Source organism: Oreochromis niloticus, linkage group LG2 (genome assembly GCF_001858045.2).
Source record: "Oreochromis niloticus isolate F11D_XX linkage group LG2, O_niloticus_UMD_NMBU, whole genome shotgun sequence".
In the NCBI taxonomy this organism is placed as follows: Eukaryota; Metazoa; Chordata; class Actinopteri; order Cichliformes; family Cichlidae; genus Oreochromis; species Oreochromis niloticus.
Genome location: NC_031966.2, coordinates 23,857,320 through 23,870,091, shown reverse-complemented (window position 1 = coordinate 23,870,091; position 12,772 = coordinate 23,857,320). Strand labels below are relative to the sequence as shown.

The window sequence follows — 12,772 nt, the reverse complement described above, 5'->3', positions numbered from 1 at the left end:
CTATTTTGATGGTTAACCCCGGTGATGTGAAACAAAAGTAGTAGCATCTTTGACTCTTTTTGGGTTTTTTGGCTTGGGTAAAGAATATGAGGAAAATATAAAGGAAGCAAGAGTAATTACTAGAACACACTATATGCTTTGCAGATGAGACTTATTGATTATGTGGGCCCATCCATCCATCCATCCATCCATCCATCCATTCATGCTCTTCCATTTCTCCTTTACTCCTCTTTCTACACTCTCTTCCCTCCCTCCTTCTCCCTCATTCGCTGTCCTCTTTCATCTCAGGCCAGACATGCCCAACTGCAGCCAATTAGCATTTTTCTCCCTCTTTTCTTTCTCCCCCTTATCCCCTCCGTTTTTGCCCTCTCTTCTCTCCTCTCTGTTTGTTGTGTAAATTAGATTTGGGGGCTCTAGACAGATTTTGTACTGTTTAAGCTCTCTCTTTCTTCTGCTCTCTCTCTTTCTTAACATGTATAAACCTGCTGGCAATTAAACATTTATAGAACTGGCATGCCCCCATTTATCCCATCTCACTCCGTCTTTTCTCTCGCTCCCGCCCACCCTCCTGAGCCATTCACCTCTAACCTGCTTTTATCTTGCTCTGACACTCTCTCTTTCTTCTTGAATTTTCAGCCTGACACTCGTATTGTGTCCTGCCTCCTCACCTTTCAACACCTGCTATACAGGTCGTGCAGTCCCCGCGTTGGTCCGTCCTCATCCTTTAGTTCTCCCCATCGCTCTCTCTCTCTGGGTGGAATAGGGGACTGATTAGTGAGAACACATTCAGATTTTCCTTCCATGTGTCGTGCCAGTGAAACGCCTGTGTGCCCGCAGCATTTAGGACAGCTGTGCCAGGGAAGAAGTGGTGTTTGTGTGTGTACGTGTGTATGTGTGTGAATGTGTAGTCAAGCATGATAGTGTGGATCTTAAGCGTTTGAGAAACAAGGGTTAAAAAGCAACAGGGCACTAAAGAGCAGTTGCATAAATGAGGAACTATGTAACTGGTTGTACAATGTGTGTGGTAGCTGTGTGTGTGTGCAGGCAAACTGTATGTTGTACATGCTGACTGCTTACACATCACAGATGTTTGTGTACCAATAGTGGTTTATCAAGGTGTTTGTCGATGCATGTGAGTAGGTGTAGGCTACGTGTTTTCAATTGTGGGAACTTTCATTCAGCCCTTGCAGTCTATGTAATGCATGGTACTGTGAAATCTGACCCCCCCTACTCAATGCACACACCCTCACTTACACACCAACTATAGCAGCCCCTCTCCTTGCTTGTCCTCCAGAGCCGCCCAGAACTCTGCATTAAGGCACATGTGGAAACAATTCAGTCAATGCTCTGAGCAGGGTAGCCCTCACACACACAAACAGACATATACACGCACTTCACCCCCCCCCCCCCCCCCCCCCCCCCCACACACACACTGACACAAGAGATACGCTCACCCTTTACATATTCTACACACAGACATACACACACTCAGCATGCGATCACATGTTACTCTTATCTGTTCCTTGTTGAGGTGCTCATTGCTTGGCATTTGACAGTGTGTTAACTCTACTGTGATCCTAAACTGCTATCAGGTTGTCTTCACTCAATCACTGAGTCATGAGTATCCCCAGGATTTCTCAGGGTTTATGGCGGAGGTGAGCAAGAGGTCTACCCATTCAGAATCATATGTGCCGAAGGAAAACTATAGGTTTTAAGTGAATTTCTAACACTGTAATTGTTGCTAGCTATGCTATGCTAGTTTCCTGGGTCACACTGCAGTCTTTGACAATAGCATGTTTTCTGCTGTGGCAGAAAAGGTATTTCTTTATTGAATATCCACATCATTACTGGCATACACATTACTAAACACCTCACTAAAGGATGAAGCCTCTGTCATATCGGATGTATTGCTGGGGACACGGCTAAGGGCAGTGTTGTGACTGAGATCATTTGGTTGAGGGTGGTCTCATTTTTGGGGTTTCCTTCCTGTTTCAGGCTTCATCATCATCAAAACAGATGATGTCACACTTCTGTGTAATCTCATAATGATCAGTTCAGATAACATAGAATAAACCTCCACTGGCTATGTCATCTACCTTTGCTGATACTCGCATGCTTAAGGCGACAAGCAGTGTACTAATAGACAAAACTGCAAGCAACAAAACACTATTCAGAGGAAGCAACTGGAGATCTAAAGTGGTTTAAAAAAGGGTTGTGAAATGTTAAAAAATTTGTCATTCTGGTTTGTTATTTTTTTCTGTTTTTGTATTTTTAAATTCTGCTGTTTGACTTGAAACTCTATTATTTTACTCTTGTGTCTAATAAGTTTTACTGTGGATGTAATTGCCTAGCCTTCCTGTGTTATGACACTGGATTTATAACTTATGCGATATGCTGAGTTATTGTAGCATGCTGAGTTTTGAAGACATGATCGCTAACTATGTGATGTTAACTATCCCACCACGGCACGTGTGACAATGTAGACATTGTAACACACAAGCCTAGAGACTCATCTGCAACCATTTGACAACCACCGGTTGTGGGGGGAAAATGTGTATTTCCCCAACTCGTTGCGAGTGATTGATGGAGATTGATGGCAGTCGCTGAGAAAATTATTGCTAAAGACCCAGCCATTGAGGCCTATAGACATGGTCAGTGACTCTGTGGTAATGCCCTGTCACCAGGGAAAAACATGTATTCCCCAACTGATTGATGAAAACCTCCTTATGATTGCTTTGGTCGCTAAGACATTGCTGCATTCTGAGTTTGAATGGAAGTAGTGAGCTGGTCTACAAACACTGTGCACATACTCGAGCTACAGTGAAACTGTAAAAAGTGTGACACAACTGGAAATTTGAACTGTTTGCTTTCAAAGTAAAATCTGCAGCTTATGAAACATGTTGGCTGCACTGTTGAAGAACACATTTTACTTTGAAGGTGAACCTCTATTTTGGTTTGCATCACACTTTTTTATTACCACTGGGCTAGTAGTTGGCAAATATCTGCAGACACACATGAAAAACTACAAGCAACCAATGCAAACAGGTTTTTGATGCAGCACTTTCTTTGCAACTGATTTCACCCAGTGACAACCAGCAGTCTACATGAATCACTGCCAAACAACCAGTGATTGTATCATGTTCTATATGTCACTGCCTCAAAAAGTGGCAGTTATGAATTTGATTTGATTCGACTTGATCTGACTTTAATTTGATTTGACTGATGGCACCTCCTTTAAACTTGATATAGATATATTTTGGCCATGGTGATTCTGGCGTACACTGTAAAAACTGTGACTGGGGTTAATTAGTGTCTAATAGGAAAGTAACAGTAACTATTACTCAGTAAAAACCTGTATGTGTAGTTTTACTTAAATCTAAGCATAATTAAACATTTTTGAGATTTTCAGTTATTTAAATTTACACACTTTTGTTTGGGGTAAATTAAGCAACGGTTTGTTGAGCAGATTTAACAAAAACATATGAGTACCATGAAAAATCTAATGGATTTAACTGATGAAAGCATTTTCATTTCAGTCATTGTACACTTCCGCCCATAGTTCGTTGTGCCACGTGCAGGACACACACGCTTCAGCAGTGGACAATCTCCATTTTGTACGAGGTAAGACAATCTTAATTTGTTCAAATATACCACACGTTTTAAACAATAACGTATAGCAGTTTTGAGTAAAATTTCTAAACAGTATGATATGTCAAAATTAGATTAATAATGATCACTGTAATGATAGTATTGTATTTTTAAGCAAAATGACACAAAAGGGACTGCTCATGTAGTTTCTTTTATGTTGCTATTGCTCTGTACACAGAGCTGTGTAATAATCTGTTTATTACACTAAAACAAATTTACATCAGGGGAATGTATTTAGGAGATCATATGAGATTATGATCTACTGAAATGTATCAGTTAAATTTAAAAAAGAATTCTTACGATTTTATATTGCTTTGTATACTAGCATTAGCCCTCAAGCACTTCGGGATTTCTCTGCACAACTGGTTATCCACTTCTTTGCTGGAAATCAAATCTGATTTACACATTAGCATCACATTAGTTGGCATCTCTAGTGATAATACGCTTATTCTTTTATTATTATTATTATTATTATTTTTTATAAAGAAACAGAATTCACAAGATGTTTTGGGGGTTTTTTGTGGATGATTCTTCTTAATTTCTAGATCACAGACTATTTTGGACTGCTATTGATAACCGCAATAGTTAGCAGCATGGATAATGCTAACAATACTGCACAAAGCAATATCAAATCCCTAGAAATCCCTTTTAAACTCCAACTACACATTTCAGTAGTATGGTCATATGAAAGTACTAAGCTAAGGCTTGTACTATGAAGCATGATTTCAACGTATTCAGTTATATTAGCCTTTAATGGTGTACCTATTTGTAGTTGCTGATCTCATTTGTCATCTGCAGTCTAAGCATATATTTGAATTCTGTTTTTTTTTTTAATTCTTTACTCACACTCTGTTAAACACCACTGTGGCTGTAGCTGACAGAATAAAAACTAAATGTGTTTTAATGTTAATTTAATGAAATATTATCCCATTTTTAATGATAGAGCTGTGATACTACATTTTTCAAGTAACGAGTAAAGTAAGGCATTACTATTGCAAAAAAAGTAATTCGTTACTTTCTCGTAAGTACGCTGCATTACTGCGTTACCAAACCGTGATTTTGCTTGTGAGAGTGTCTCATGACAATGACGTATGAGCGTGTGTAGCAACAGACGTGTGTAGATCAACAATAATATGGAGTGCGGGAGAGAGTGCGACCATGCAGTGTTTAAAGCTTGGAAGTAATTAAATTACTTTGAGTTTGAGTCGGTAAAAAGTGACAAAACATCAGCGTACACTCTGCGTGGGAAAAAAACTTCTTTCTACAGTGAAAAATCAAACTTCAAATCTGAGCAGGCACCTAACACGCTGCCATGGGAATGTGAAATTCACAGAGAAACCCTTGGATCCCCCCCACTGACATGACTGCTGCGGCAACAGGCAAACCTCCGACGGCCCCACTCTTGCTAAACAGGTGAAAATAGATTTAAGAGCGACAGGACTTAGTGCCGCTGAATCTTTGATTTTAGGTATTTTTTTGCTGTGTTTTACTTGCATCTATTAGAAAGAATGAGTGTGAACACAAAAAATAATTTTATTTTATATGTTGGAATAAGCAGAAAATAGGTTTAAATGTTAAATAAATTTCTTCAAGTCAGAGAATGTTGCGTATAATTTAATTTTTGCTTGATGCATAAAGTTAAAAGTTTAAAACTAATAAAACAATTTTTAAAAAGACACTTTTTCATTTGATTCAATTTTATATGATGGATTATGCAGAAAAAATAGAATTGGGCTGATAGTGAAGCGATAAGTAACTAATTACTTTTGAAAATAAGTAAACAGTAAAGTAACAGGATTACTTTCCTTTAGAAGTAATCAGTAATTAGTAACAAATTACTATTTTCATGTAACTTGACCAGCACTGCTCATAACTCACAGAGTTGGCATTTTCACTGACTTTCATTATTCATTTTAAATGGCTAAACTTATTATAAACTTTCATAATAGGAGCTCTTTTCTGGCATTACTGTCCAAAGCCCAGAAAGTGCACATCTTTAAAACTACTCTACAGTGTTTTTCATGCCCCACACACTACTGTATTGCTTTCAATCTGTTCAGTCTGGGTGTTCAAGCTCTTTATATTTTTCCCAAATTATAGTTTAATTTTGAGTTAAAAAATCAGAAGCTCTGTTGCCAGTACACATATTAATAATTGTGAACGGTGTTGCTGTATCTTTAAAGTTTATTTTTTGTCACAGAAACAGTATTATGTCAAACTTTACTCACAGTTTTGGCCATTGTTCTCTCCCATTGCGGCTGTTTAGTTTCGGACGAAATGCATCCTGGGATACTTGGCTGCACCTGGTGCACACAAGTCACTACCAATGCATCCTCAATAGAATAGGCGGTGCAACAACACATCTTTTCATTGTTAGCATTTTTGTCTTGAATTGGAACTGTACTTAGGCTGTGACTGGTGACATTTCACAAGTACATAAGATCACAAGTATGAATTTTGAGAAACCAAAAGGTACCCTGGGTGTGTTGAACTTTTTTTGTAGTAGAGGCCTCTCTTTAGCAGGCAGACATGTTTTGTGACTGATCAGTAGAAATAATGCCAGTTGGCTGTCTGTTTTGAAGCACCTTAAATCCCCAAATTCATCATGTAAATGCTTGTCCCAGATTAACTGTTTCTTTGTCCCATCTTCTTTCACCCTCCCACTTCTCGTTCTTTTGATAAAGGAGCTCTTTTTCTTTGGGGTGGTTGCATTTCTAACAGTAGAACTATTCATGTATCTGTAAAGCAAATTAACTGAAGGTACCAAATGTACCAGTATCTGTAAAATTGATTATCTAGCAGCTTTAATAAGTAAATTAGCTCTAGAGATTTAAAGCCATAACCAGTCACTGTAACAATTAGTTAGCCTGACTGTTAACAAACTCTGTAATTTCATATGGTAATAGCATACTACTGAAATGTATCTGTAGAGTTTAACAGAGAATTATTAGGGTGTTGTGTTGCTTTTTACAGTAGCAAAGCTGCTAGCCTCTGAGCGCTTGTTAGCTTCGAAGTGCTAGCTAGCCACTAAATGCTTCCAGATTTATTTGTGCACTTCGTGACATTTTCTTCTTTGCCATAAATTACATCTGATTTAGTGCAGGGATATTCTAACCTGGCAATCTGATGGCAGCTGTGAGAGAAAGATTTATGGGGAACTAATCTAATGATGTCATTTTTCTGATGATGTCATTTTTCTATGCCATTTACAAAAACAAACGGAAATAGATTTCATTAAAGACAGGTTTGACAAAAACTGCTATCTAAAGCTTCTTTAAACTGGGGCCTGACTAGGCTGGCCCCACTCCACCTCCAGCTGTCAACAAGATAGTGCCATACTAAGCAGTACTGTGGCACTAACAGTTCGTATAATCATTGTTATTGTAGCCATGAGGGATATCTACCCTTATCTACCTGAATGCATAAACAATTCTATTTGGACTGTAATTCTGTTGTGGCAAAACCTTTTGTGTTACAGTCAAGTTTCTCCTTGGCTGGGTCATAGCTATTATAGGCCTGCATAGTCACTGTCTTGTCTTATTTGTCTTTTTTTGTAAGTTAAACAGTTATAGCAATTAGTACTCATTATGAGAGACTGGACAGTCTGGAAAGTCTTACCTTTTGAAATGCCCTTGACTTGTGAGGATCAATTAGCTGCTTTTGTTAAACATACTGACAGTGACATTGATTTTGGTACAGAAACAATCACTAAACAAATTTCTATATTATTTTTGGCTTTATTGATGAGTAAAACTATATATTTTTATGTGAAACATTGTCATGTGTATATTTATTATTATAACCAAAAGAACCTATGTCATAGTACATTATGTATATCTGGAGAATTCTATGTTCTATTGTTATTTTATTGTTGTAGTGTTCACCTTCAAGGGGTGTTACTGTCAGCAAGGGTAAATTAGTGGTTAATCTCTGATGTCTTTGACTTCAGGTAGTGTTCTGGACTTTAACTGACTATGATCCCAGTTATACGTTTAAAATTGATACTGATTGATTGATACTACTATTAAAATGTATTAAAAGTAAATAATTAGAACTAAAAGAATTGTCTTAGACTGTACTTCATAAAATTTTGTGTTATATTTTGCAGTGATAATTTAAAACATGAAAAAGGTATTTTAAAAACTTTCAGAAAAGCGCTGAAGGGAAAATATTAAAAAAAAATATGTATCAAGGAATCTCTGTATTTATTTGCAAACAGTGCTTTATCTTACAGACATCGATTGCCCATCTGAGTTAGTTTTGTGGGGTTCACTATCTAACCCAAAGTTTCCGACAGACCTTATGATTAGTGAACAGCCCACTCTCTTGCCACAGCCTTCCCAGGAGGAAGCTAAGTAGCGTAAGGGCAATGTCACGTTGGTGGTCTCATTTTTGAAATATTCTCTTTTTTTGCTAGAAGAAAAGACTTAATTATTAATATAAAGGCTCGACAAGAAAAAAAAAGGAAATCCACAAAATCTAAAATGATCCTCCTTAGAGTTTCACCGAGTTCATCTGACTTTCCTATTGTTCTGAGTATTGGTCAGTTTAATGAGTGCTGTCAAACAAATCCTGCTTATGCTGGCAAAGTTAAACTACCAGCTGTAGTCAATCATGATCGCTAATGAGAAGCTAACAGCCATTGGCCCTTTTCAAGTTAAAAGACATTGTATGGATATATTTAAACCTGCATGTATACTGTTGAGCCTGTGTTGATTACAGAAAATCAAATATAAATTCAAACCTGTCCACCCAATTCTTGTTTTTTAACTTATTAAAGTTAAAGGTGTATCATTCGACCCTGGAGAAAGAACTTTTCAAATAAATCATTAAAAGCCCTAAATTACCAAGACATCAATACGCATGATACATTTATGTAAATTCCATCCATAACTGTAAATAATATATGAATTAATACATTAATAATGAAGCTTACCCAGACAGCACCCTCAATCACTGCGACATTGGCAGTATTCATTCAATCATGCTCCATCCAACACAGCACTGTGACATGGTGCAGACATAGCATATTTGCCCTGTGTGGGTGGTGTTAGCCCCTACATAGCAGAGACATGTGTTTGCTCATTGGGAAGTTTCTACATCACTTAGCGCTGCTTTGCCTACATTCTACCTCTCTCTGCATGACCCACATGAAGAGGGATTCGGTAGTGCACTGGGTACTTGGAGATTGCTTGGGGCTCATAAATACTGTATTTGAAACAACAGATTGGGGTTCGAAACTCAATCAGGGAATCCAACAATGGCTCCCTCCATGCTACCCAATGGTACTTGGGAATATGAGCAAGAGATAACTAAAGCTTACCAGCTTGGACATCGCCCAGATTAACAAGGTTTGTGTCAGGTGTTGAGGAACAAGGATATGCTGATGAGAAATGGACTACTGGAATAAGGCATACATGGAGAGGGGTTATATGTAACACATGTGGGAACTATGGCTGGATAGATCATTTTTTAATACTGAACAGATGTTTGTAGTAGCCTACACATTGAATTTTAGCATGTAACTGTAAAAGTATTTAGGTGTTATATTTCTCTATTTGTTCAATTAATATTTAAAGATTATTACCATGTATGTAGATGGCATAATATAGGAAAGCTTGATGCATTTATTAGACAATAGTTTTGGTGAGATACAAGGAAGATCATTGGCTTTTGAATATTACATAGAGAGCAGTAGGAAGTTGCTGTTACATGTTACATCTTTTTCGTGAGAAAACAATGTCAGTGCTATCTGATGCCTCCCTTGTCAGATTGCGCAGGCAGCGTCAGTGAAGCGGAGGTAGGTGACACTGCCCCGACATCTTGCCCATTAAAAAGATACATTAATGCTACCGAATCCCTCTGTATGTGGGTTACGCAGAGAGAATTGGAATGTAGACAAAGCAGTGCTAAGCGGTAAAGAAACAACTTCTTTCCAATGAGCAAACATGTCACTGCTATGTAATTCCTGCCACTACCCACACAGCAGATATATGTCGGTAATACATTGCTGTGCTGTCTGGGTAGGCATAGAGATAAATACTACTTCCATATACGGATCAGTTACAAATGGTGGCCTGATGTTGCGGTGGTTGTCTCACAGCAAGAGGGTCCTGGGTTTGAATCCATTGGCTGACTGGGGCCTTTCTTGTGTGGAGTTTTCATGTTCTCCTGATGCCTGTACGTTCTCTCTCTGGGTACTCCTCTTACAAAGACATTATGTTGTTCGGTGATTCTAAATTGGCCGTAGGTGTAAATGTGAGTATGAATAGTTTTCTGTCTCTTTGTATTAGCCTACGTGACAGCCTGTCCAGGGTTGTCCTCTCTCCTCCTTTGACAGTTGGGATAGGCTCTAGCCCTCTCATAACCCCTGAATTCGATAAGCGGAAGAAAATGGATGGTTACAAATGAAAGGAAAAACCTAGTGAGGGGATGGATCCATTAGCTAGAGTATGCTGTCTGGGATCATTTTTGCTAAAATGGTTTGGGTCCGCTTGTCCCCTTAGAGAGGCAGTTTGAATGGGTTCTTTATCCATGATGAAACTCTTCTCTCCTGATATAAATTCCAGGATAACAATCGATCCACGAACAGGTCACCAGGGGTCAGTGAGCAGTTCACCGAGTGTAAAAATGATGTGAATCATATGCCATGGCCTTCCTAGTAACATCCCAACCCAACTGAACACCTATGAGAGTTTTGGGACTCATGTGTGAGCCAATACTCTCCACTCCCAGCATGTAAGATGATCATCAAAAATGATTAGATGCTGGGGATAATATTCTCAGTGAGGGAATATCTTTGAGAAAAATAGTGCTCAATCTCTCAAGCTGTGTTCCAGAGACCTGGAGAATTAATAACAAGGCTCAGTGAAACTGTTCTGGTGGCACACGGCAGGCCAAAACTTCATGTTGGTTTTTCCTTCAATTTGTCACCTATCCCCATATACAATTTCATCTGAAATGAATTGGCTTGAAACACACAATTTTAGGCCTAACTTTATTTCCAGAACCTCCCAGTTCTGGGAATAAACATGAAGTAAACTTTCAATGATGTTTCATTTCATGTTTTTGTTCCAAACCTGCAACGATGAAATGGTCGTTTGACTTAAGCTTAGTAAGCGCTTACATGGAGCTGGCATTTAGAGGGACTGCATTTCAATACACTTTTTCAACTCCAAAATCCGTGCAATGATTGCTGCTCGTCTCTGATTTTAAGCTACGTCAAATGAAAGCTTGAACACATAGTGATGGCTCTGTTTTCAAACAAATGATAAAGGCCCCGGACACAAGAATTACTACACTTTGCACTTTTACCTGTGTTGAATAGTCACACGTATTTCAAATGTTGTTATCTAAAAGTGTGAATGTGTGTGTGGCAGGTCAAGAAAGAGCAGAGGCTGAGTTGTTTTTTGATGTAGCCAAAGTGCAGAAACAAGCCAATTTCTATAATTTAATATTTCACTGCCTTCACATCTGGAGCTGCATGTAAAAATGGAAAATAGAGGGGTGGGATAAAAGACTGACATGAAGAGAGGGGGGAAGAAAGAGTAGAGAAAAATACACCCGCTTCTCCAGCACACACATCCCTAACCTTCATTCACTCACCACATGCTTGTCTGTGCACACACTTTTCACAGTAACAGAGGATGCATACTTGCTGCATATACTTCTTATATTTCGTTTTTCTTTCCCTCTCTCAATCTCAGTCTGCCTTTTTTTTCTTAGACATACATACACACACCACTCTGGAGTGACTGGTGTTGTAAGTTGGCGTGAGCGTGTAGGTGATCTGGGTGTGATTACTGCTTGGCTCCCCGACAACTCTGATGATGACATTCAGTGCTTTGAGCTCCTCTGGCCTGGGCCTGCTCCAAACACAACCAGGCAGAACAGTCTCTCTACCTCACAACCATGCATACATATGGCCTACATACTACTGAAATGCACATTGTCTGTCTGAAAGCTATAGCGTTTAGATGTCCTTTCGGGTTTTGGTATGACAGTGTGAAGTTTGGCGGTTTGAAAAAGAGGGGAAAAAACAAAATGGCAAGAACAACAACGAGCAAAAAAAATCGTGTCACCTTTCTCTGTCTCAAACTTTACTCTCTATGCACATCACTGTTTTGTTGTTTACTCAAGTTCAACCTGCTCTTGAGTCCGCTGCTGCTCCTCAAATCTCTTCGATCTGTCTGTGTTGTCACCGCCTCTGTCTGTATTCCATTTGCTTCAAGTGTCTGTTTGCCTCATTGAAATGCCAAGCTCAGAGAGCAGCTGTGTGTTGGATCGTTGCTATCAAGACAGAGTCATTATATGTACACACACACACTACTCTCTAAGTTGTAGGGCTTTATGCCCAGATTGTGTTAATCCTCTCTGTCCTCCACACATTTCTCTACACCCATCAACGTCAACGCCGCTTTGATGAAGACACACACGCACACACACACACACACACACACGTACTACTCTCCATCATTATCATTGTTTCAGCTGGAGAAGAGTCAGCGCTTTTGTTTGTAATTACAGGGGTTTGAAGTGAGAGGGAAGAATTTTCAAGAAGAGAGAAGAGGATGGATGGAAAAGAGGAAAAAAGAAACAGCAGGTCAGAAAAAAAACACACACCAGTATGTCTGTGACATATTAGTCACATTTTACCGTAATTGTTGTTCGACCCCATCCCACACTTGTAAAAAGAAGAGAAATACTTTGGGAATGTGCTTTGCAGTGGATGGCTTCCAAGGTTTTGTCTGGTGTGTTTCTGTACAAAGGGCAAAGGAGCTTTGTGGCTGGCTGGTATGGCTTTAAAAACATTACAGCTAAGGGCAGAGGCCTTTTCGCTTCCTAAGCCGAGGGCTTCAGTTAGGATTGACCCCATCAAAGCAGAATAGATTGTGCCATTTGTAAAGGTACTAAAGAGTCTTCAGCTTTTGCTTTCCCTAAAATCTAAATGAATCCCTTAGTGCAAAACCCAAGATAAAGGAAACATGAAACCAGCTTGGTTCTTTTCCATCTGGACATGAAGAGATAAGCCAACCTGAGGATCTTGAAGACAGAAAATCCAATTGATTGATGAACAGGGTGATTTTTCAGCAAATCTATTGATTCATCCACAGAAACAGTCTGT

At 39.0% G+C, this 12,772-nt stretch overlaps 1 long non-coding RNA gene across 1 annotated transcript in view; it reads left to right on the top strand.

Annotated features, from left to right (window-relative positions):
• Nucleotides 1-12,772, top strand: part of LOC106098194 (uncharacterized) — a 45,826-nt gene that overhangs the window by 25,498 nt on the left and 7,556 nt on the right. The window contains exons 2-3 of the long non-coding RNA XR_001224336.2: nt 3,537-3,621; nt 12,175-12,250. This is a non-coding gene — a long non-coding RNA (uncharacterized LOC106098194). The remainder of the gene's footprint in view (nt 1-3,536; nt 3,622-12,174; nt 12,251-12,772) is intronic.